The sequence below is a fragment of the Symphalangus syndactylus genome, chromosome 2 (assembly GCF_028878055.3).
Source record: "Symphalangus syndactylus isolate Jambi chromosome 2, NHGRI_mSymSyn1-v2.1_pri, whole genome shotgun sequence".
NCBI lineage: Eukaryota > Metazoa > Chordata > Mammalia > Primates > Hylobatidae > Symphalangus > Symphalangus syndactylus.
This window is the reverse complement of record NC_072424.2, coordinates 115557094-115580293: the sequence shown is the minus strand read 5'-3', so window position 1 is coordinate 115580293 and position 23200 is coordinate 115557094. Positions and strand designations below refer to the sequence as shown.

Genomic DNA, 23200 nt, shown 5'->3' with positions numbered 1-23200 from the left:
AGTTTGCCTCCCTAGGCGGTCATTTTGTGACCTGTAAAGTAGGAATTATAATAATATATGGACTGACTACTGCTTAGGTTTTGTAGATCAAAAAAGATTGTAAAAATGAAAGTCCTTTGTGAACCAAAGCACACTGCTTGTCTAAGGTATTATCTTCATCTGCACACTTGGTCTTCCTGGGGTGATTTATGTTTATGGATTTCTTTGATATGTCTCAGGAAATTCCTGGCAGTCCTGACACTCAGGTGTCGTTTACTTGTCTCTGTGCTTTAAGACATGCTGGGAGATTCTCCTTATAAAATGTTCTCTCTCCGGGGCTTCCATTTTTTCAGCATCTGTAAAATGAATGTATAATGTGTTTTACAGCCAGTAAGTAAAAACCACATCCCTTTATCTTTGTTCTGAGAGGGAGGTCAAATTACAGGTTCTGTGAGAAAGGAACGTCTTTGTTCCTCTTCTTGCTGAGAATAAGTCTTAGATTGCTAAATCATTCCCAGAGATGCACGTTGGGGCTAACCAAGGGGTCACCCCAGCAGCTTATGTGCAAAGGCAAATGAATCCACTGTAGTTTAGTGATTTCTGAGTAGAACAGCAGTTCCTTTGCAACAGCAAAGGAAGAAGGGTCATGAGAAGAAACGGCCAAGATATACCAAAGAGGGCTGGAGAAATGGCAGGAAGCAAGAAAGAGAGCAAGGGGAACATTGATGGAACAAGAAAGGAATTTTGGTGGTGACTCAGGCCTGTCCAATCTGGGGCCCCAAGAGCATTAAGTGGTTGAGAAGCAAGGTCAGCTGCTTGGGTCCTGATCTTCCCACTCCGAATTCCCATTGGTAAGGACTTCCCTCTCACTGATTTTTCTTCCTTTAGATTTCATGTTTTCAGTGATGTAAAAAGAATAGTTGTTTTGTTTGCAATAGCCAACGAGGTGAGAGGCAAATATGGGGAAAACTTTTCCTCTACCCTCCTAGGTTCAGTGACTGAGGCCTGCAAATTAAACTGACAAAAGACAGATTAATAGAAGAATATTTCACATGTACACAGGAGCTTTACAGAAAATAAGTGAAAAACCTAAAAAAATGGTTAGGCCTAGAGGCTTATATCCCATTTTAACAAAGGATGATAAATCCTAGAAAAATGACTAGACAAAGGAAAAGGAATTTGAGCTTCTGATGGGAAGGTAAATATTTGGGGGAAACTAATGACAGATAAGGACAATTTTATAAGGCTTGTTATGCAGACTCGAGTTGGTGCAACTCCAGTGACAAGAGTTGTCTCTCTGGTCATTAAGAGTCATTCTCCTTTTCCTGGTACAGCAGAGGAGGACACCTTTACAAATGGAAATTTCTGTTTCCTTTGCAAAGGAAAATGTATGGCCTCCTTTAAAAAAAAAAAAGTCTTCTTCATAAGCAAAGGCACCCTTGCTTCAATTCAAGTCTCGGTATCTTCCCTGGACTATACAGGATGACGCTGGGCACAGGGTGGACTCATGCTACGTCTTCCTGGTTTTGGGTTCTATGTGTAAAAAGGTGGTGAGAAGGATGCTAATCTAGCCAGAAAATGCAAGCCTCGCCAGCTATCTACTTGAAATGCTCTGTTATCTGCCCTAGTCCACAGAACCCTGAGATCAAACTGTGCTTGGTCTGCTAGCCCTCCTTAGCCCTAGGGTTGGAATGAAGTGTTGCATCCTAAAGACAGTCTAAAAACCTAAAAGAAAAAAAAAAATCACAGAATCTTTTGGAATTATCAGAGGATTTAGGGAGCTCTAACCTAACCACTCCTCTCTCCCTCCACAAAAGGAGACTGAGTTTCAGAGACAAGACTATCATGTAAGGTTAAGCAGATTGTCTACTGCCCAATTCTAGGGGAGATCAGTTGCACTGTTGTCATTAGAGACTTTTTTCTCCCACTGAATGTGATAAAGTGTCTTGAGCAATGTACATATTTTCCTAGTGTGTATGAGGGTCCTGTATGGACTAGCAAGTGTTTTACTCTGAGGGGGTCAGAGGGAGGTATACCGACTTGTTCAAGAAATAAAAAGAACAGAAAATTTTTCATCCACTGTCATTCTTCTTAGTAGGTTAAAGTCATTCGAACTACAGCACAGTTATGGAGCATTGTTTATGTAGTTACAGTTATCACTCCTTCAGAAAAAATTTTCTAAAGGATTCACAGTCGGTAAGTGACAGGTCTAGAATTTGAACCCAGGTGGTCTGGCTATGGTACCCACAGTTTTAATCACCTCAATTATCCAAGACTGTACCTTCATTTTAGAAACAACATTATTAGTCTAGAGAAGTTTCTGGTGGAATAAGTTGAGGAAAATTAAACAATTAGCTATGACTTCTGCCTTACTCTACGGTATCCAGCAAAGAGAGTAAAATGAGGCGGTATCTCACAGTTGAGTCCTTTATCCCCATCCTCTTATTGTTAGCTCCAAACTTGGACTTGATTTTCATGTACTGTATCTCATAGGTGTGGCCAGAGCATCAGGGAATATAGGTGGTTTTTCCATTATATTGAGTTTGCTTATAATAATGGACATAATAATAAGTTACATTTGAATAATTGTTTACAATTTTAAAAGTACTTTCACGTTTATTTCCTCATTTGAGCTTCACAACAACTTAGGTAAGGAAAATATAATTATCCTATTATTATTACTATTATTATTATTATTATTATTATTTTGAGACAGAGTCTCGCTCTGTCACCCAGGCTGGAGTGCAATGGCACAGTATCGGCTCACTGCAACCTCCACCTCCTGGGTTCAAGCAATTCTCCTGTCTTAGCCTCCCAAGTAGCTGGGACTATAGGTGCATGCCACCATGCCCAGCTAATTTTTGCACTTTTAGTAGAGGTGGGGTTTTGCCATGTAGGCCCGGCTGGTCTCGAATTCCTTACCTCAGGTGGTCCGCCTGTCTTGGCCTCCCAAAGTGCTGGGATTATAGGCATGGGCCACTGTACCCGGCCCTATCCTTTTATTATTTTACAAATAGAAAACTGAAGTTCAGGGAATTTCCAAAGGGAGAGATGTATAGATTGTTCTCAACCCAAGTGTCTTGATTCTTAATTTTATGTTCTTTATACTATATTCTGTATGGATATCTATATAGATGTGTGCATGTGTGTTCAACTATATAAATATTTTAAATCTTATTTTCATCGAAAAATATTATTTTAAAATGCACTTTGGACACAGTGTGGATTTCCATGTGAGCTTTGTCATGTTTTCTGGGGAAAAATGGGTCCAATCTGTGGGGATTTATTGGTGACACAGCTTTGGGAAGACTTGGCCTTCTTGCTACCAGGGCTCATTGGGAAATGAATTTTCCCACCCTGTTTCTTTATTTTATGTGCTTATATGATCAGTTCCCAAAACTTTAAGACTCATTATTTTCCGCCTTTGGTGGGACCTTTGTGAAATTTCCCCATTAAGGAATTTCAAGTTAGTCACTACCCTTTGCTTTGACTTTGGAGATTTCTTATACACCATCTCAGCTGCAGAAAAAGAAATTCCCACAGAGGAAGCCCACGGTTGGACAGAAGACAAACACCTGCAATGCCAATTCACTTGAGTGACTAAGCCCATCAAGGTGTGTTTAAGTGTAATCTTTGAACAGGAACTTGAAATTCCATGTAGACTTCCAAATCTCTGTGCTTTTTCTGGACACCCCCTCCAATTTTCTATAGTCATTTTCCTTAAGAAGCTGGAAGACAGCATTAAAAAGCACCAGTCTTATTAGGAAAAGCAAATTTTACAGCCTTCCCAGTTAGAATTGTTTGGATCATTAATCAATCTCCTTTCTCATTTCCCTCAATTTTATGGAATGCTCCTATCTACTTTTTGACTCACATCCATCAACACATCACTGAAAAAACACAAAAATTCCAGGAGCCATGTAATCCTCTAGTAACTTCACTTCTTCTCAAGGGCTTAATGGGATTGGGGCTCATTGATAGTCTAGTGGAAGGCATCCAAAGAAACTCCCAATGCATTCAGGAAATGTTATTTTAGTGACTCAAAAACCATACTAGTTTAGCTTTATTCAAGTGTTTCAAGTTTGAAATGATTTATACTTGATCTACTCATCATGAAATAACATACTTCTTCTCTGACACATGATGCCTCTTTGTGATCCAAGATAAGTTACTTAAGCTCTCTCCCTCTAATTTCCTAAGTTGCAATAAACACAGGGCTAGGCATGTGGAACTGATTACCTGTTAAGGAAAGTGACTGAGTTCTTATTTATAACATATCCTGAAGATCAAAACTACATACACATAGCATAATTAGTAACACTTTGTAGTGCTTGCCAGAACCTATAGAATGAATGGCCATGAATGAATCAATGGCCTGGGCATTATATTCAGTAGACTAGATCTCAGAAAAGAAAGAGGAGCAGCATAAAATACGGCCTTGGTCCAACATTTTGTCCACAGAGCAAATTTAAAGAGGACCAGAGGAAACATCTCCTTCAGTGGTGGAAGTAGTTTCCACAGACACAAGATAACCAAAAGTATGACATGCTGGGGAGATGAAAGACATTTTAAAGGTCTCTGAGACTTGATCAATGACCACTTTCTTGGAGAGCCCCACATGGTGTAATTTATGCAAATCCTGTGAAGCAGAGTCATCTATCTGCTCAGGTATGCAGAAATCTTTCAGGAGAAGGGTGGGAGATTTTTGGAGGAAAAGAAGTACCAGTGGCCAGGAAAAGAATTACCTTAAGAAGGTAATATGTTGATGGGAGGAGCAGATGCCCTGGAGTAAAACTGTTTCCCAGAAGTTTCCTGTCCTAGTGTCCAACTGGATAATGATGAGCAATCCTTGAACTCCATCATGTGCCTCATGGAATAGAGTGTATTGTAAAAATGCAGCTCAGCAAACGTCTGTCTTCAAAAAGTAGCTTTAAAACCTAGGACACATTTAGCCTACTCAGGGAAAAGAAACAAAACAAAGCATTCTATAGCAGCCCTATGACCCATTGCTAAAGGAACCCAAAGCCACCAGCACAAGGCACAAGAGTCATTATGAGGCAAACAGCAGTTAACCTGTGAGCTCTGAAGTCCTCCAGAGGCTGTGTGTGTGCAGTTGCCATGGGCCGTGGATGACCCAGGGTGTTGAGTGCCTGTTCATTGCTCAACCTGTCATCCTAAATCTCATCAGTAATGGAATAAGTAGGTGAGTGCACTCATCTAAGTTTGCCTTTTGCAAGGGTCCAATTTCGTCCTCATCTTTTAGAGTAGAAATGAGAAATATTCTATATTCTACTGGGGATCACTGGAACACACACACACACACACAGCAAGTGAAGGAAGACTTCAAGTAAAGTATGTTATAGATTCATTAGGTTTCCAAGAGATTTTGTGTGGAAAAGAATATTTACTACCACTTGTACTTTGTTTAAAAGTCTAATTTAGTAATCTTATGAATTTATTTAAAAATCGTTTTAAAAACAACCTTCCTTTAAAAATTCACATACTTCTTGTCTAATACATCAAAAACATAATTCCCTAAATATGCATACATCAATTATAAATGTAAAAACATTTAAATAGAAAATGAAATCACAAATCAAGTATATCAGAGTTTCTTAGGCATTCTCTGTAGGAAGCTGATGCGTGGCCACTGAAAGATACCAGATCCTAATCTGGTAAATTTTACCTAATGAGGAAAAAGGGTCTTTGCTGATGTGATTAAGGATCTGGACTTGGGGGATTACCCTGGATTATCTGAGCGGACCTTAATTCCAATTACAAGTGTCCTTATTGGAGGAGACAGAGGGAGATTAGATGGAAACACAGAAGATGAGGAGGCCACGTGACCACAGAGGCAGAGATCAGAGGGCTGAGGCCACAAGTCAAGGAATGCCATTGTCACTAGAAAGGGATGAATTCTTTCTCAGAGCTTTTGGAGGCAGCACGACCTTGATTTCAGACTCTTTCCTTCTCCAGAACTATGAGAGAATAAATTTCTGTTGTCTTAAGCTACCAAGTTTGTGGTAATTTTTACAGTAGACACAGGAAACTAATAAACTCTCTAATACCTTAAGCAGCAGGCAAAACAACATAAAATGTCACTATGATTACAAAACTGTTTAAATATCTTCACATCATTTCTGGTTTAAAAAGTGTGATGGGCCAGGCATGGTGGCTCAAGCCTGTAATCCCAGCACTTTGGGAGGCTGAGGCAGGAGGATCACTGGAGCCCAGGAGTTGAAAACCAGCCTGTGCAACATAGTGAGACCCCATCTCTACAAAAAAATTTTTTTAAATGTGATGGATTTGACTTTGTTTCTTAATCTTCTTCTTTAGGCTGGAGTGCAGTGGCATGATCATGGCTCAGTGCAGCCTGGACCTCCCAAGCTCAAGGGATGCTCCCACCTCAGCCTCTTGAGTAGCTGGGATCACAGACATGTGCCACCACACCTGGCTAACTTGTTATTTTTTTCTGCAGACGGGATCTCACCATGTTGCCCAGGCTGGTCTCAAACTCCTGGGCTCAAGCAATCTACCTGCCTGGGTCTCCCAAAGTGCTGGGATTACAGGTGTGAGCCACTGTGCTTGGCCTGTTTCTTAATCATATTTTCTATTTTCCTGGGTTTTAATAAATCTCCTTCCTAAGATTTTAGTAATTGTACCAAATACTTTCCAATCGGGACATAAGTTTGCACATTCTGCATTTGTTGACCAGTTAACTCAGTTGGGCCCTGAGGTCTGGTTGCCCAGGCTAAGGTGATGCGAACGTGAGCTGCTGATCCCAAGCTGAGGTCCTTCTGTGATCATCTTCTCTGGTTTTCTCATAGGATTTTTTTTAACTGCCTTTCCTATTGACTTTATGTTTTTTCAGATTAGGTGTCTTTAAGTTGGTTTGGCCTATAACTATACCACAGTGACACATTCTGTAGGGTAATTGTAGCTGCTGGGACTTCCTTATAATTTGTAGAAAAATCTAGAGGATTCAGTTTCTTGGCTGGGCAAGTAGCTCTCTAATTAATTTTCTCAAAATGGCCCTGCTGGGATTGCTTTTGTACTGGTTATTGTGCAGGTCCCTTTGCGTTCAGTTCTTTCTACCTAATCATCCCGCTAGAATGTACTCACCACAATTCTGTTCTCATGTTCCTGATTACACAGATTTTTTAAATGTATATAAGCTCTCTTCCTATAAGCCACTGAATATGTAAGCATAGTCTATGCATGTGCCACAAGCAAGAGTGGGGGCATTGAGTCTGTCGCTTGAGGCCTTTCTTCTCACTCTGCAGCCTTAGTGTGTTGGCTCTTTGCATTTATTGCTTCGTGGATTAAAAATATTGCAGCTCCAAGCTTCATGCAGGTAGAAGGATAGAAATGGGCAGCTGCCTGTATATCTACCCTTCAATCAGGAAAGCAAATGCTTTCCCAAAATGCCCTCTCTCAACTAAGCCAACTTCCACATACCTCTCATTGGCCAAAAATACATCACGTGACCTCTTGGCTTCAAAAGAGACTGAGAAATGCTTAGAATTTCTAATCTCCACCAGAGTGGGGGAGGCAAAGGAGAAGGGCCGGGAAAGTGTGATTGGTGAGCCCAGCTCCTGGGACCTCACGACTTTTCTCTGTATGTCTGCTGTATACTTCCCTCTCTCCAGGCTTCTTTTTTCTGCGTCACCAGTTATAGGACCAAAAATGTCCAGCTTAGCTCTAGGGAACCCCCAGTCCAGAAGCCTATTTCCCAGATGGTGATCCACAACCTTCCTGTTTTAGATTCACCAGGGATACGCGTCGAAATACCGATTCCTGAGCTCCAAACCTGCTACACCAGACACATTTTGAAGAGCAAAGATTTTGAAGATCAAAGATCTTTCAGCTCCAATCCTGAAGATACAGTGGTGGAGCATAGAAACTCACCAGGGTCTTAGGTATGCTAAGCTTTGAGAGTTGATGAACCAGAGCCCCTGTGTCCCAATTCCAAATTCCCTGGAAAGAGCTTCTGATTGGCCTGCTTGGGTCCAGTGTGTAGAACACCCTCAGTCCATTCAACTGAGGGTGTCGTTGGAAGGCAGTGGGCTCAGACCTCATGGCCATCGCCCTCTAATCAAGGATTTTTGGAGTAGGCAAATCTGCTAACTTTTCTGCTACAGTGCTTACAATTCCCAAGGCAGGTAATTTCATACTTCACAGCTGTACCCTGAGGATCCCAGCTGTCTGCCTCTCCCAGTTTCTGCTTATGCAACTCAGTCATTGCCCTGATCCAGGGCCTTGCCGTCCTCTCTTCTGGTTGGGCCCAACCCAACCATCCCTGTCCATTCCTGGCTTCACTCATTTCCCTCAACTTTGCAATGCTCTGGGGCTTTTGAGTGGTGCACCACAGTGTAGCACATGGAGCAAGTTCAAAATTTATAGTCACAGTCCGATGTGAAAAAACGTAACATTTTTTTTTTTTTTTTTTTTTTTTTTGAGACGGAGTCTCGCTCTGTCGCCCAGGCTGGAGTGCAGTGGCGCAATCTCGGCTCACTGCAAGCTCCGCCTCCCGGGTTCACGCCATTCTCCTGCCTCAGCCTCTCCAAGTAGCTGGGACTACAGGCGCCCGCCACCACGCCCGGCTAATTTTTTGTATTTTTAGTAGAGACGGGGTTTCACCGTGGTCTCGATCTCCTGACCTCGTGATCCGCCCGCCTTGGCCTCCCAAAGTGCTGGGATTACAAGCGTGAGCCACCGCGCCCGGCCCGAAAAAACGTAACGTTTTAAATTTTTCTGTAATTGAACTCAGCTCAGCTCCAGTTGTAGACTTCATTTTTACTGATAGTCTAAAGCTTTTAATTTTTCTATTTTAAGACAACTCTACTTCTGGGCTGGGCACGGTGGCTCATGCCTATACTCCCAGCACTTTGGGAGGTCAAGGCAGGAGGATGGCTTGAGCTCAGGAGTTTGAGACTAGCCTGGGCAACATGGAGAGACCCTGTCTCTACAAAAAATACAAAAATTAGTTGGGCCTGGTGGCTCACACCTGTTGTCTCAGCTACTTGGGAGGCTGAGGCAGGATGATCACTTGAACCCAGGAGGCAGAGGTTGCAGTGAGCTGAGATCACACCACTGCACTCCAGCCTGTGTGACAGAGGGAACCTGCCTGGTTCAAAACAGCAACAACAACAACAACACAAAACAAAAAAGCAGATAACTCTACTTCTGGTTTAAAGTGTTGCCTTTTTTAGTAAGGATTCTGTGAAATTCAGAGTTCTCACTTCCTTCTTCCCAAGAGTGACCTTATGATCCATGGAGCTTAGAAGTAACCTGGGTTCTCACATAGCCTTCTCCCATTGATGGCCACTGTGTCGTCATGCTCTGGTCCTTGGGGAATTGTGGCTGGCACCCAAAAGGGGTCTCCATCCTGCCTGGTCTTTGACATGGTGGGCTGGTAGCTGCTGCTGCTGACCCTAGTCCCTGCCTCGCTCTGATCAACAGTGAAGTCCACATATCTGTGTCCTCCTGCTCTTCTCCCAGACCCCCTGTGACCCACCCACTCCTACAGCTCTTCTATTCCTCTCCTTGAGGACTGAAAACTCTCTGTTGCCTATCTTTAGTATTCTGTGATGTACATGGTTCTGCAAGGCTGTGCCAAGGCCTGGTCTGCCTCACCACCTCTCTCAGTCATTTTCGAAGAGCCGTGTTGTTCAAATGCCATTCAAAATAGATGTTTTTCTATGAAACTCTGTTAGAAACTGAATGCTTGTGTCTCCCAAAACTTATATGTTGACACCCTACCCTGTAATGTGATAGTATTAGGAGGTGGGGTCTTTGGGAGGTAAGTAGGATTAGATGAGGTCATGAGAATGGAGCCCTTATAAATGGGATTAATGTTCTTAGAATAATCTTACGATAGCTTGCTTCTTCTCCCCACCATGCGAGGACACCATGAGAAGGCACCGCCTGTGAGCCAGGAAGTGGGCCTTTACTAGACACCAAATCTGCTGGCACCTTGATTGTGGACTTCCCAACCCCAGAACTATGAGAAATACATGTTTGTTGTTGAAGCCATCAGTCATGGTATTTCATTACAGCACAGGAGGTGATTAAGACACTGGCTGCTGTCTTCTTGGGGTCTGCCATGGAAAGTACTACTAAGTAAGGACTTCTGAGTGTCTTTACCACACTCCACCTAAGGTTTGACCACAGGAGGGAACAGATTTTCTCACTAGCTATCTTATTCTTATTAAGCACTCTATTTTATTCTCTCTAAATTTCCTTTCTTGCTCACTGGGAAATCCTCCTTTCCATTGTGGCTAGGAAGGCAGATATAGCAACTGGCACTCTTCACTGTTCTGCAGACGTTACTTTTCGGTGTCCAATCCACAAAACTTGAATTATAAACCGTATAATCCAATCTTATTAATCTCAGCTTTTAGAATTCCATGGAATCAATTTAGTTCACAGAACAAAGCCTGGTTCTCACAAATAAACAACCCTTTGGCTTTCAGATTATAGTTTCTACTCTGCATTTAAGAAATCCAGTCACATTTTTAATGGACTTTTTTGTTTTAGGCTGATCTGCCCTACCCTAAAAGAAGCTCATGTAGAAAGTACCACTGGTGCCTGAAAAACCTGGAAAAAGGAAAGATAAAAGCCACCAAGAACAGATAGTGTAATATAAAACACTGTCCTCACCTCATTCACCCGCTCAATTATATTGTCTTGTGAATATTTCACTGTGTTAATTTTGCCTCTTGTAATAGATTAAAAGCTCCCTGATGGCAGGGCTCATGCATCCTTCATCTCTCCTCAACCCCCCAAAACTCAGCAAGTGTCCTTTCCACAGTTTATTCAGTGTCACTTTTTTTTGCATTTTTTTTCCTGTGGATGATTTCACTATTTAAAATGGATCCTGAGCATAGTGCTGAAGTACTGCCTAGTGATCCTAAGCTCAAAAAGGCTGTGATGTGCCTAACAGAAAATATCTGTGTTAGAGAAGCTTAGTTCAGGCATGAGTTATAGCATAGTTTGCCATTATTAATATTAATTAATATTAATGAGTGAAAAACAAATAAGGTGACTTTAAATAGAAACACACATGAAACAAGATTATATATATATGTATATATGTGTATATATTCACTGACAGAAATGTTGTGACCAGAGACTCACAAGAACCTAACCCTGTATTTCTCCTGGGAGCAATGGCTCAGTATTTGCTAATGTAGTTTTCATAGAGACTGTACAGAATGTGACTACTGCAGATAATAAGGATCAGCTGTATGTGTTTGCAGACCCATGTGAAAGTAAGTTACAGTCTTTGTAACAACTCACCACTACATCTTCAGCTATCTTTGTTATCAATGTTAATTTTCAGTGATGTTTATTTTTACAATATAATAAACTAGGCAGAGAATTACATTTAGATTTAGGCACAACTGTGAGTAAACCCATGTTCTACCTCTGAGCAAATAATAATCTCATTGATCTTTAGTTTTCTTACCTCTAAAATAAAAAAAAAACACACAAATTTGTTTTGATGGTTAAAATGAGATCATGTATAAGCCTGGCCTACAGGAGATATTTAATGAATAGTAAATATGACTGTAATTGGCACTAAACAATAGTCGATTTCTCAAGATAGGTCTAATTGGGTATTAGAGTAGAAGCAGGTAATCTCTCCAGTCTTTGCTCCACGCTCATTTCAATGCAAGCTTTGGTATGTGGCATTTGGACTTCTCACCTGATATCACATCTCTGAGATCTTCAGAACAGGTTAGCCTGAGCACCCTACCAGAGTAGAATAGAGGAATCCAACCAAAATCAGTTTATCATAATTAATGCAGGCCATCTTGGACATCACTAGAATATTAAGAAAAATACTGCTCTGAGGGCACCTTTCTCCCTTTTTTCCACCCCAAAGGAAGGATTTTAACTACACGCATCAGAAGCTACGAATCAGTGACACAGAATTTTATCTAGAATCAATGATTGTGTTTTATAAGAATTTTGTTTTAGCTGGGTGTGTTGGTGCATGCCTATGGTTGCAGCTATTTGGGAGGCTGAGTCAAGAGGATTGCTTGAGCCCAGGAGGTTGAGGTTGCAGTGAGGTACGATGGAGCCACTGCACTTCAGCCTGTGTGACAGAGCAAGACTTAGTCAAAAACAAACAAAAAAAAAACCAACAAGGAAACAAAGAAGGAATTTTGTTGATATAAAAATTATGTTTCTGATACTGCAACTGAATCATTACTTGCTTCTATCAGATTTTTATGCCCACAGAGAAATTAAGTTTTTTTTGTCTTTTTTAAACTGAATCAACTTTTATGTGTTGATAGAGGTAACTTAAGAGTTATTTAAATAAAAGTTTTTGAGAAAATTCCATAAAAAATAGTGAATATCACTTTCTAATAGTGTTAAGCTTTTTCTTTTCGATTTGGTAAAACTGAATTAGATATTTTGTATAATGTAAGTTTACATTACACTTTATATAAATATAATTTTTTTTTTTCTTTTCTTTTTTTTTTTTGGAGACAGAGTCTTGCTCTGTCACCAGACTGGAGTACAGTGGTGCAATCTCAGCTCACTGCAACCTCTGCCTCCCAGGTTCAAGTGATTCGCCTGCCTCAGCCTCCTGAGTAGCTGGGACTACAAGCACACACCACCACACCCGGCTAATTTTTTGTATTTTAGTAAAGATGGGGTTTCACCTTGTTGGTCAAGATGGTCTCGATCTCCTGACCTCATGATCTGCCCACCTCAGCTTCCCAAAGTTCTGGGATTGCAGGCGTTATCTCCCAGGTGTGGTCCTAATCTCCAGACCTTATGCCTAGCTGTCTACTTGGAATGTCCACTTAGATGTCTGACCATCTTTACCCCATCAATCCCAAACCAACTCTCCACTGCTCTTCCTTATCTTAGCAAATGACATTGCCTTACCTATCAGCCTGTGGCTCAGGTCTAACATCTGGGAATCATCTCTGATCTCTTTCTTCCCTCATATCTAATTCTTTGGGAAGTCCTGTCCTCTCTACCTCCAAAATATATCCCCAATCCAACCACATCTCATCTGCTCCATCACTGAGGATCACCTGAGCAGCCTTTCACCTGAACAACTCCCATAGTCTCCTACCTGGTCCGCCTGCTTCCAACCTTTCTCCACCCATGAGAACTCACCTTCATTCTTCATACAGCACACAGAATAGTCTTTCTGAAAATTACATTTCATCATATCACTCTCCTGCTTAAAACCCTCCCATCATTTCTCACTGTAATTAAAATAAAATCTAAGCTCAATGTGGGCCTTCAAGGGCTTACTTGAATTGACTCCACCAACACCTAGGACCTAGCCTGTACCCTCCGCTGCCACTCATAACATGCCACTTATAACACTTCTTTCATGTCCCTCATTGGCTTTTCTTTGTCTCTGGAAACGTTAAATTTGTTCTGGTTCCAAGGCCTTTGCTGTTTGCCACCCCCTGTGGCTGGAATCCTTGTTCACAAGATCTTAACCCACTCTGACTTCCTTTCCATCAATCAGCACTCAGACAAAATGTCATCTCCTAAGACAGGCCTTCTGAGGAGGCAGTTGGAGAAGTCCAACTGCTTAGCTAGAGGAGCTAGCCCTTGCCCCAAGATACTCTCTACCCTGTTACTCTTGTATTTTTTCAATAGAATATCACTTTCAGATCTCTCTCCTCTCCCTCCTTTCCTTCTTTCCTCCTCCCACCCTGTCTTCTTTCTCTGCTTACTTGCTGGCTATTTGCTCCCATCACAGCATAAACCTCATTAAGACAAAGATTTCTTTCATTCATTAGTCTAATTTTGGTATCTAGAATACTGCCTGAATTATTATAGAGGCTTGATTAATAAATACTATTTATTGAGTTCCTCCTGTGTGCCAGGCACTGTAGTAGATTCATTAGATGCCTATGGCTATTTCTCACAACAAACTTTCCAAGCTTTGGGTATGAATAAGTTGAAGCACAGAGAAGTCATGTGACATAGCTAGTGAATGGGAAGCTGAGTTGAATTCAGAAGGTTTGTCTGATTTTAAAATCCATGCTTTTTTCTGTGATTCAATCTGCTTCACTTTGCTTGATTTTCAGGCCCCACATTTATGGTTAAGCATCCTTGTGTTTCTCTTTTGCCAAGTGATTGCTTTCTTACAGCTACTGGTATCAGGTGTCTTCTGCTATCAACATAAACCTATTTTATGATCTTTAAGATTATTTTGCTTTATAACTACAGCATTTTAATTGAATATAATAAAATTGATGTTAATTAGCGCTATTGAAATTAATTTTCCCTGAGATGTTAGTACATATAGACAGACAAGAGTATTTAGTCGTTTCAACTTCCTCAGTCAATTTCTTTGTGACTTACTCTGTGACAGTAATTATACCCACTGGTATATTTCCTTCCTCTTTTCTCCACATGGTTTTTCATTTTCTATTTCAATTTATATAGAATATCAACTTATAGACCTCAGATCCTTTTTGAAAGTGGGTGTGGGTAATGGGGGAGGTGGTTGGAAGTATAAGCCAGAAATGAATTTTGTATTTGGAACTGCTGTAGCCATGAGTGATATCCTGCTGAACATCTTAAAGACAATCATGGGAGTGAGGGAAGAGCTTGTGGTGAATTGGGAGAAGATGGGGAGAACATGGGGTTGACTGGATTGAGGGCAGGTATTTCTGACTAGGGCCTCACGTACTAGCTATATTTTTATATCTCTACTTGATGGGGCAAATCTGAACACTGGTGAGAATTACCCTGGAGCAGTGGGGAATAGTGTAGATTCCACCAACAGACCTCCTCCCTCCCCATACCTTGATCTCAGACACCCACAAACTCCCCAGCATCTTCCCAACCTCCCCATCCCTGCCTGGGGTGTGTGGATGATGCCCAGAAGCCCAGGCTCCCGGCTGTTTGATGGTGCCTGAATTAGCTGTTGTATCTCTTATGGGAGAGGTCACCTAAGAATTCAGAAGAAAGGGACCATGGAAGAACTAAGACTTACCCATCAAGATGTGGAATGAAACTAGGATAGCACACCAAGGGCTGCCCAGGAGCCCCCTCCTCCAGCTTCCTTATCCTACAGCTGACCCAGTCCCTTCTCCTTTCTTCGTCCTTTTTTATCCTCAGCTTCTTGGCACCAGCTCACACATTCCTTTCCTTGGTCGCCCTGAGGATCCTGTGCACTCCCTGTGCCCTCCCCACCCTGTTCACCCATCAGCCTCTCCTGCCTCTTCCAGGTTTCCTGTGGCTCTGGGGCCTGGCATCTCTGGCCCTGCCTCATGCCAGCAGTGTGGGAAAGGGGATCAGCTGGCTTATCTGCACTCTCTCACAGGAAGTCCCCTCTTCTATTTAAGCCACACCACTCCTATCCCCTCCATTAGACTTGAAGAAAATCAGAAAGTAGTTCTCTACCATCAACAACACCAAATGCTTGAGGATTGCCAATGTGACTCTTTAGTGTTTGTAGCCCAAGCAATTTAATTTCATGCATAAGGTACTTGCAATGGCTACCATGCAAAACAAAACAGAAGTATGAGCAGTTCCCTGCCTCTTCTTTATGGTTTCAAAGAAATATCAACCCCTTAAAATTTACCTATACTTGATTGATTCTCAATCTATATTAATAGAAAGCCTGCACTATCCAAAACTTCCAAACAATTAAATTATGCTCAGAAAAGCTTTTCTTTTTTCCCACAGGCAGTTAGATAAACACTCAACAAAAACATTTAACTACTTTTGTCCATATCTATTAAAGGTAAAGGTCAGTATGTATTAATCTGCTATGTGGAAATTTTACATGAACAATTTTAGTCTGTATGTAGTAATTTTAAATTTTACAATGTTTATTTAGTACCAAAAGGGGAAAACTAAACCAAGTTGCTAAAAGGCTAACAAAAAAAAAAGGTAAAAATTACCATGATTAAGTTTTCAAGTATCTAGATATATCAGGTGACAAGCTTTTAGGAATTAAATTTTATGCAAGTAAGGACACTTTGATATTTCACATATCTTGACTATTCTTATGGTATAACAATACCATCAATATTGTGTGAATGAAGGCAATTTATTAATTATATAAAACAGGGCTATATGCTGTCAGTACAACTTCTTTATTGTACCAAAACACAATTTCTCTCAGCAAATCTAGAGCACATTCTGGCATGTCAACCTGCTTTTCTTCATACCCTTACGTGATGTGCATTTCCTTAGATAGTGAACATTCCTTGAAAACGTGATTTGTGATGATGGCAGATTACGTGATCAAATGCTGTTTCATGATTTTCTTGATGACATCCCATCAGATTTTGGTTGTTTCTTATTTTTCCACATTAAAGAAAATGGAGCATTAACATTATTTGAGCTCAAAATCTATTTTCTCCTAGCCTGAAAGTGCAAGGATTGGTATCAAGTTGAGACGGAGTTGAAATGCTAGTGTTGGACACTTGAGTCCTGTCCTGTTTGTCATGTAGAAGGCATGGGGAGTTTTTAGGTTTCAGGTTTCCTATAGGCCTTGGCTGCTGTTTCTTCCCTTCCTGGCCTGAAGCTGGGCCACCTGACCACAACTGGGCCAGGAAAGGTAGAAACCCAGCTGGTTTCCCAGTGGCCAGGACCATGCTATAGATGAAGTTCAGCACGCCTCCTGGGCTGTTCTTCGCTCGTGGCCTCCTTTTCCTGTTGGATTGCTGGCCTCTCACTTCCTTAGATCAGTCCTCATCGGATACTACACTTTTTGATGGCTTGGTTTCTTTTGGTTGCAGTTTTCAAATTTCACTTCTGGTAGCTGCACAGACGACCCAGGCTAATTTCAGTACTAAAGTCCATGTTGGGCTTTCACATTCCATGCCCAGAAACTGACCATGACCCTGCAGCTGGATCCTACTCTCTGCTGAAGAGCCCCCCCAACATCCACAGGTTGTCCCCTCCCTGCACAGACCTGGAGGATCACTTCCTCACAGACTTTCTGTTACTGTTGTCAACTCCTGTTTGCTAGCCTCAATATTCTTGGCCTTTCCTCTTCAAATATTGTCCTTAGTGTGAAAAATGATCTCTTCAGTGCCTGCAACTGTATATGTTCTTTAAATACCTGCCCCATGCCAGTAATGGTCAGGACTGGCTCCTGGTAATAATCCCTTCTGCTGCTGCTTATTCTTTACTCTGTTGGCAGATGACCTCTTCTCTCTGTGTCTCAGCTGCTGGGTCTTTAACATGGAGATAATAATAGTCTTCTATGAGGATAGAGTAGTAAGGATGCCATGAATTAACCTGTATAGAGAGCTTAGATCATTGTCTGGCACATACATATTTAATACAATTTAGCTTAATTATCACGAGAAGATTTCTCTCCAAGCACTACTATCACTTGTGAATTCAAGCTAATTTTGCCTTGGAGTCCCACCACTGTGGGGATGGACAAAGATAGGCAAGGCGGGAAGCATCTGCACTGCTTTCTCTCACTGGGATACGTTAATTTGCTTCACTGTCATAACCATCTTACTATCTCTATATATCCCATAACATCGTGTTGTAAATCTCAGATATACACAATAAAATTTATTTTAAAACAAAGGCATCTCAGGGTTGGGCATGGTGGCTCATGCTTGTAATCCCAGCTGAGGATTGAAAGGCTGAGACAGGAGGATTATTTAATTATTTAAGGCCAGGGCAACATAGTGAGACCCCCATCACTGCAAAAATAAAAAATAAAAGAAAGGCATTTCAGCCTTCCTGCCAAATTCTGAGCTAGCATTGGACTGTTTCCCTTTCATCTAAAGTGAAGCAAGGGAATAGAAAGAAGAATTTCCCTCTGAATTGTACACAAGGGGACTCTAACGAATATTCGTGAAAAGGGACACCATACGTGCAAAGGGCTTGCTTTGAGCTATATCTCCCTCTGCCTCACATTTAGGCTTAATGGAAGATAGAAGTAGGCTGGGAAAAGCATATAGAAATTCAGTACCATTATGTAACTTCCAAGAGGTGGGAGCAAAAGGCATGCTGAGACTCCTTCACAGGTGTGCTTCCAAATTGTAATCAATTTTCCAAATTTATTGGTGGCAAAAACCATTATTTATTTATTTAATTCCATTTTTTAAAGACAGTATCTCACTCTCTCGCCCAGGCTGGAGTACAGTGGCACAATCCCAGCTCACTGCTCCCTCAAAGTCCTGGGCTCAAGGGATCCTCCACGGAAACCTCCTGCGTAGCTGGGACTAAAGGTGTGTGTGCACCACCATGCCCGGCTAAAACTATTTTTGTAATGTTTATTACTGAGAACACTGAAATAAACTCATTAGATGATGGTTAATTGGTAGAGCAGGTTAACTGGCTGTAAGAGGTAAGGATCATCGTTGGATATTAAAATGATACATTCAGACGTTTTAAATGCTGTTCACTGGAATATGCAAAAACTGTGACTTGTGACTGTATCAGAGGCCACAGTCAGGGCAGTACACAGTTATTCTCACAGTGACTCTATGTTGAAGGCTGACAAAAAGAATGAGATAGGAACAGTTTTAATGGGCACACCGAGACACTGTTAGGCAGTGTTGGTGGTTGCGTGGTAATCACTTCTGATGTGTATGGTTCTGTTTAGAGCCTATTAATCCTTTCAAATATGTGCCTAAAATTCTTGTGCTAAATTTAACATCAACCAGAAAGGGCTGCCACTGCGATATTCTGAAAATGGGCAGGAAGGAGAGATGTTTCCAGTGTGTCCTCAGCACAATTGGAAGCCACACAACGGAGATGACAAGAGTTGGAAATGACAAAGAAACCTGTCAAGTGGAAAAGCTTTTGTTTAATTCTGATCTACCCATTGTGCCAGGTCTGAGGCACCACCAGAAATAGCAGTGGGTCCTGGAAGCGACAGTCGCCGTCTGAATATATAATGGAAACGGGAGGAAACAGGGAGGTGGAGGAGGTTATGCCTCACTCCTTTCAGCTACCCTTATGTCTACAGGAAGTAACGGCCAGGACTGTCATCTTTTAGGACAAAGGAGAATGATGTAAGAAAAGTCTGAAATACGAAGATCTCAAAAAATCCTCCCTAAGCCCTGGAGACAGCCTGCATAACACCTCATCTGATTTATTTTTTGAACCTCAACAGCTCATCATGCAATTTCCTTGTTTGTGTATCTCCTTTTATCCCGGGAATGAGACACATTTTCTTTTTCCCCCATCAGGATCCAAATGTCAACTTGATGACATTAGAATTCTTCCCTCAAGGGACACAACAGTGGTTATTTTAGGACCTTTTTTTTGACATAGCTCAACAACAAAATTTTGGAATGGTTCTTAATCCTACGTAAACACAGAGCAAGGGAAGGACTTTGAGGGGAGATACTTTTTGTTTCGTTTGCTTTTTTCCTTTTTTACACAAACCAAATACAGTAAGGCAGGCTAAACAATTAACTTAAATGTCCCTTTGAGATCATGATCCTTCTGATAATATAAAGCAGCCTTATTCATTTACTTTCACTTTGATGCTTATGTTTGCACATGTAATAAAATGAAGTTATTGGTGTTCTTTAGCTATTCTTATCCATAATTGCAACAACCACTATTTTTAAACTTACATTTTCCCGTAAGTTTTGGAACATTTTTTAACCAAATACCAATTAAAATGATAGTAAGTTGTAAGTTTTGAAGCTTGCTTATAAATAACATTAAGTTTTAAAGAGTTGCTTTTACTTTATTGTATATATTTTCAGTGTACAATTAAAGTACTTATCTTTGATAAATACAGTATTCAAGACAGTAGCATGTAATATATTTTTGACATTTGAATCCTTGCAGAGTAACTTTCTGCATTACTTTTGCTCCTTTGAGAATTGAATACAGGCAGCCTTTTCCTTGCACAGTGCTGTGTTAACTGAAACTCATTTGTATCAGAACAGTGCAAAGCAAGGGCTGCTGTATGCTTTTCTGTTGGTTTGTATGAACTTATCAGGATTCAAACATCACTTTTGGGAGACTGGAATAACTTTGTCTTCTGATTGCATTGGCACTTTCCTCTACCACTGAGAAGTTATTTGGGTCGTCTTTATCAGACTTACATTGCCTCTGTGAATATCAGCCTTGGTCTACTCCGAGTGCAGGACAAACACAAAGAACTCTGCACAGTTCATTACTCCATTAGGTGGTTCAGATGCAATTCCAGCCTTTGGTCAGGTTCTTTCCAGTGTCCACAAACACAGTGAGGAGAGTCCTCTAAGTGACTCTTTGTGTCTCACACAACCTCTTAGGTTCCCGGGTCACTGGTATAGTAGCCAGTTACATCCAAGAAGCCAGGTGAGCCTGTGCCACCAGTCACAGATACTCCTTACCAACCATCTGCCAACCCATGCCAGCCCTGCTGCCCATGGATGTGCTGCTGTCCATGTGCCAAGCCCCCTCCCCCCGCGCCAGTCCTCTTGTCCCTGTCTCCTGGTAGTCTATTCATCTGTGCTGAGAAAAATGGGTGATACTATTAGTATGTACCTCATAGGGCTATTGTAAGGATGAAATTAAATGCCTACAGTGCAGTTGGTATTTTCCAGGAACATGGTAAATATTCAATCCATGTTAGCAATTATCATTGCTGTTTTGCATGCTCACAGGAAATAATTTGTGGGGCTTGTAGCCACAGCCTTATAAAGCATTAATTTTTACTTTTCAAGAGCAATTTGAAGCTTTCATTCTATTCTGATCTGGGCTACTGTATTAGTTTCCTACTGGTACAGTAAAACATACCGTAAACATAGTAGATTGAAACAGCACACATTTATTATCTTACAGTTCTGGAGGTCAGAAGTCCTGAAATCAAGGTAGTAGATAGGCTACTTTCCATTTGGAGGTTCTGGGGAAGACTCCACCTCCTGACCTTTTCTAGCTTCTAGAGGCTGCAGCATTCCTTGGTTCCTGGCTCCTTTCTCCATCTTCAAAGCCAGCAGTGTAGTGTCTTCAAACCTTTTTCTCTCTCTTTGGCCTCAGCTTCTGTCATTTCCTTCTGTGACTTTGATGCTCTTGCTTCCCTCTTCTAAGAAAACTTGCAATGCTATTGGGTCCACTTAGATCATCCAGGATCATCTCCCCATCTCTTCATATCAAGATCATGGGTTTTAGGGATTAGAATGTGGACATAATTGGGGGTCCTTTATTCTGTCTGCCACCGCCAATTTTAAAATTTAATTTTATTTCTCATCTTCAGTAAAATCTAAAGACTGGGTAACACTGATATTTTGAAGTTAGGTGACTCAGAATCATCAATTAATTATTCCCAGGATTATTTATATAATATCATGTGTCAGAAATGTCCACAAAAAAACTCTGACGGACATTATGAGTTGGCTGATCCAGCAACCAATTTTAACCTTCTTCTCCCTCTATTTCCTCTACTTAAAAGTCCATCCTTCCTTGGAGTGGCTAATTGACAGCTCTTACCAATGAGATGGAAGTAAAAATCTGTTGGAGAGTTTTTGAAAACTTTGCTTTCATCATTAAAGAAGACATACATCTTTCCTTTTGTGGACGCAGCCCTGATCATTGGAGCTTCAGCAGCTATCTAGTAATAATGAGAGAAAGGCCAAGCCCAGGGAATTACAGAGACATTGGCCCTGCCATTATTGAGTAACTGAACCAACTCCAGCAACTACCCAAGAAACTTCCTGTTGTGAGAGAATAAGCAAACTCATATCTATTCTAACCCCTGTATTTAGCTTCTCTGTTACTTGCAGCTGAATAAATACAGCATTTAAAAAAATTACCTAACGTAATCATAAATGCTTCATCCCACAGAGACGACGTGTAGGTCTGACAATAGTGGGAATAAATACTGATAATATTTTAATTGATAATGACTTGATTCTATTATTTAATACTTTTTAGACTAATAGATAATTTTTAGATATTAATGGAAAAACCTCTACTTGAGTCAAAGCAGTAACTTTAAAGAACCAGAAATAAATTGTTGGCTAATGCAGGCTGGTCTAGGAAACGTTGCCAAGTATTTAAAAAGGAAAAAATCTCCCGCTTTTATGTTTAACCCAACCACTACTTGTCCATAAAAACCTTATTTTTATAATAAAATATATTTTTCTGCCTTTGTTTACACTAGACTTGGTTTACTTATTCTCTCATCATTGTTTTTCCTTGGGTCATTGACTTTTGTTCCTTTCAGTTTTGAAATGTCAAGGTTCTGTAACACTGCAGAAACAAAAACCTTTGTTTTTAAAGTATAAAATGCTTCCCTGAGAGGGGCTTTCCAAAAGAATTGAATGGTGCAGTCAGGGGTGCAAATTATAGGGAAACCCCTTAACTTCTACTGTTCCCCCAAACAGCAGCCAGCTTTCAGAAAGCATTGACTGCAGACTCAATAGAGGAATATGCACACCTTCTGACTTCTGAAAACATTTACAATAAGTCAGAAGGCTGAGTAGTTAACAGCATACATGTAGAATTATGAAGAATTTGAGATGCTTAAGTGAGAACCAGGAAAAGAAAAGAGAACATAAGAGAGAGTGAGGTCCAGTTGTCAGCCAATCTTGACAAAAGCTTTGATCATCAGAGAAAGTCTATAATTCTGTCTAAAACATGTTCATTAAATTACAAAAACTGTTCCCAATGTAATTCCTGTAATACTAAGAAACACATGAAAAATTTTGTAATTTCATGTATTTCAGCCCCATTTATTGTATGAACACATGAGAGATATTCATATATATTTAATATTTTAAAGATATATATGAATTCTACAAAGCACTATCCAGATTTACAAAGATTTTGCAAAACACCATCAATGTAAACAGTGTTTTAAGGATGAAAAAGCAACTACATTAAATGGATACATCAATTCTCACAGAGCTGAATTTCAGGAAGATTAGAAGTGTGAGAGGTGAGAATTTTAGTCTAGAGGGAAAATGGTAGTTCTTAGTTCTTATTGTTCTACCAGAGAGATCTAAGCTCAGATTTCTCACTTCAAATGTGAGAAATGTGAGCTATAGTGGAGGTGGGGGGCTGTAGTTGGGGAGAAGTTGCTGGGAAAAAATGCCAAGAGAATTGTGAGAAAAGAAAGATCACAACTTGGCTAAGATTTATACCAAATTGAGGACTTGAGTATCTTCAGCAAATTGTAAGTATTTCATAAATAGTTTTACTCATCCCGGTTTATTTGAAGGTGAACGGGACCTGCCTTTAGCAATATTGTGAAATAGGTGAAGAGTCATTATAGCTTATGGAAAAGCTCCCAGGGACATCA

The 23200-nt window shown here is 40.7% G+C and overlaps 1 long non-coding RNA gene across 1 annotated transcript; it reads left to right on the top strand.

Moving 5' to 3' along the window:
* The first annotated feature begins 486 nt into the window (after positions 1 to 486).
* Positions 487 to 22059, top strand: LOC134733441 (uncharacterized). The gene is made up of 3 exons (XR_010116889.1): positions 487 to 830; positions 7744 to 7898; positions 21350 to 22059. It is a non-coding gene; the product is annotated as an uncharacterized lncRNA (long non-coding RNA).
* The last annotated feature ends 1141 nt before the right edge of the window (positions 22060 to 23200 follow it).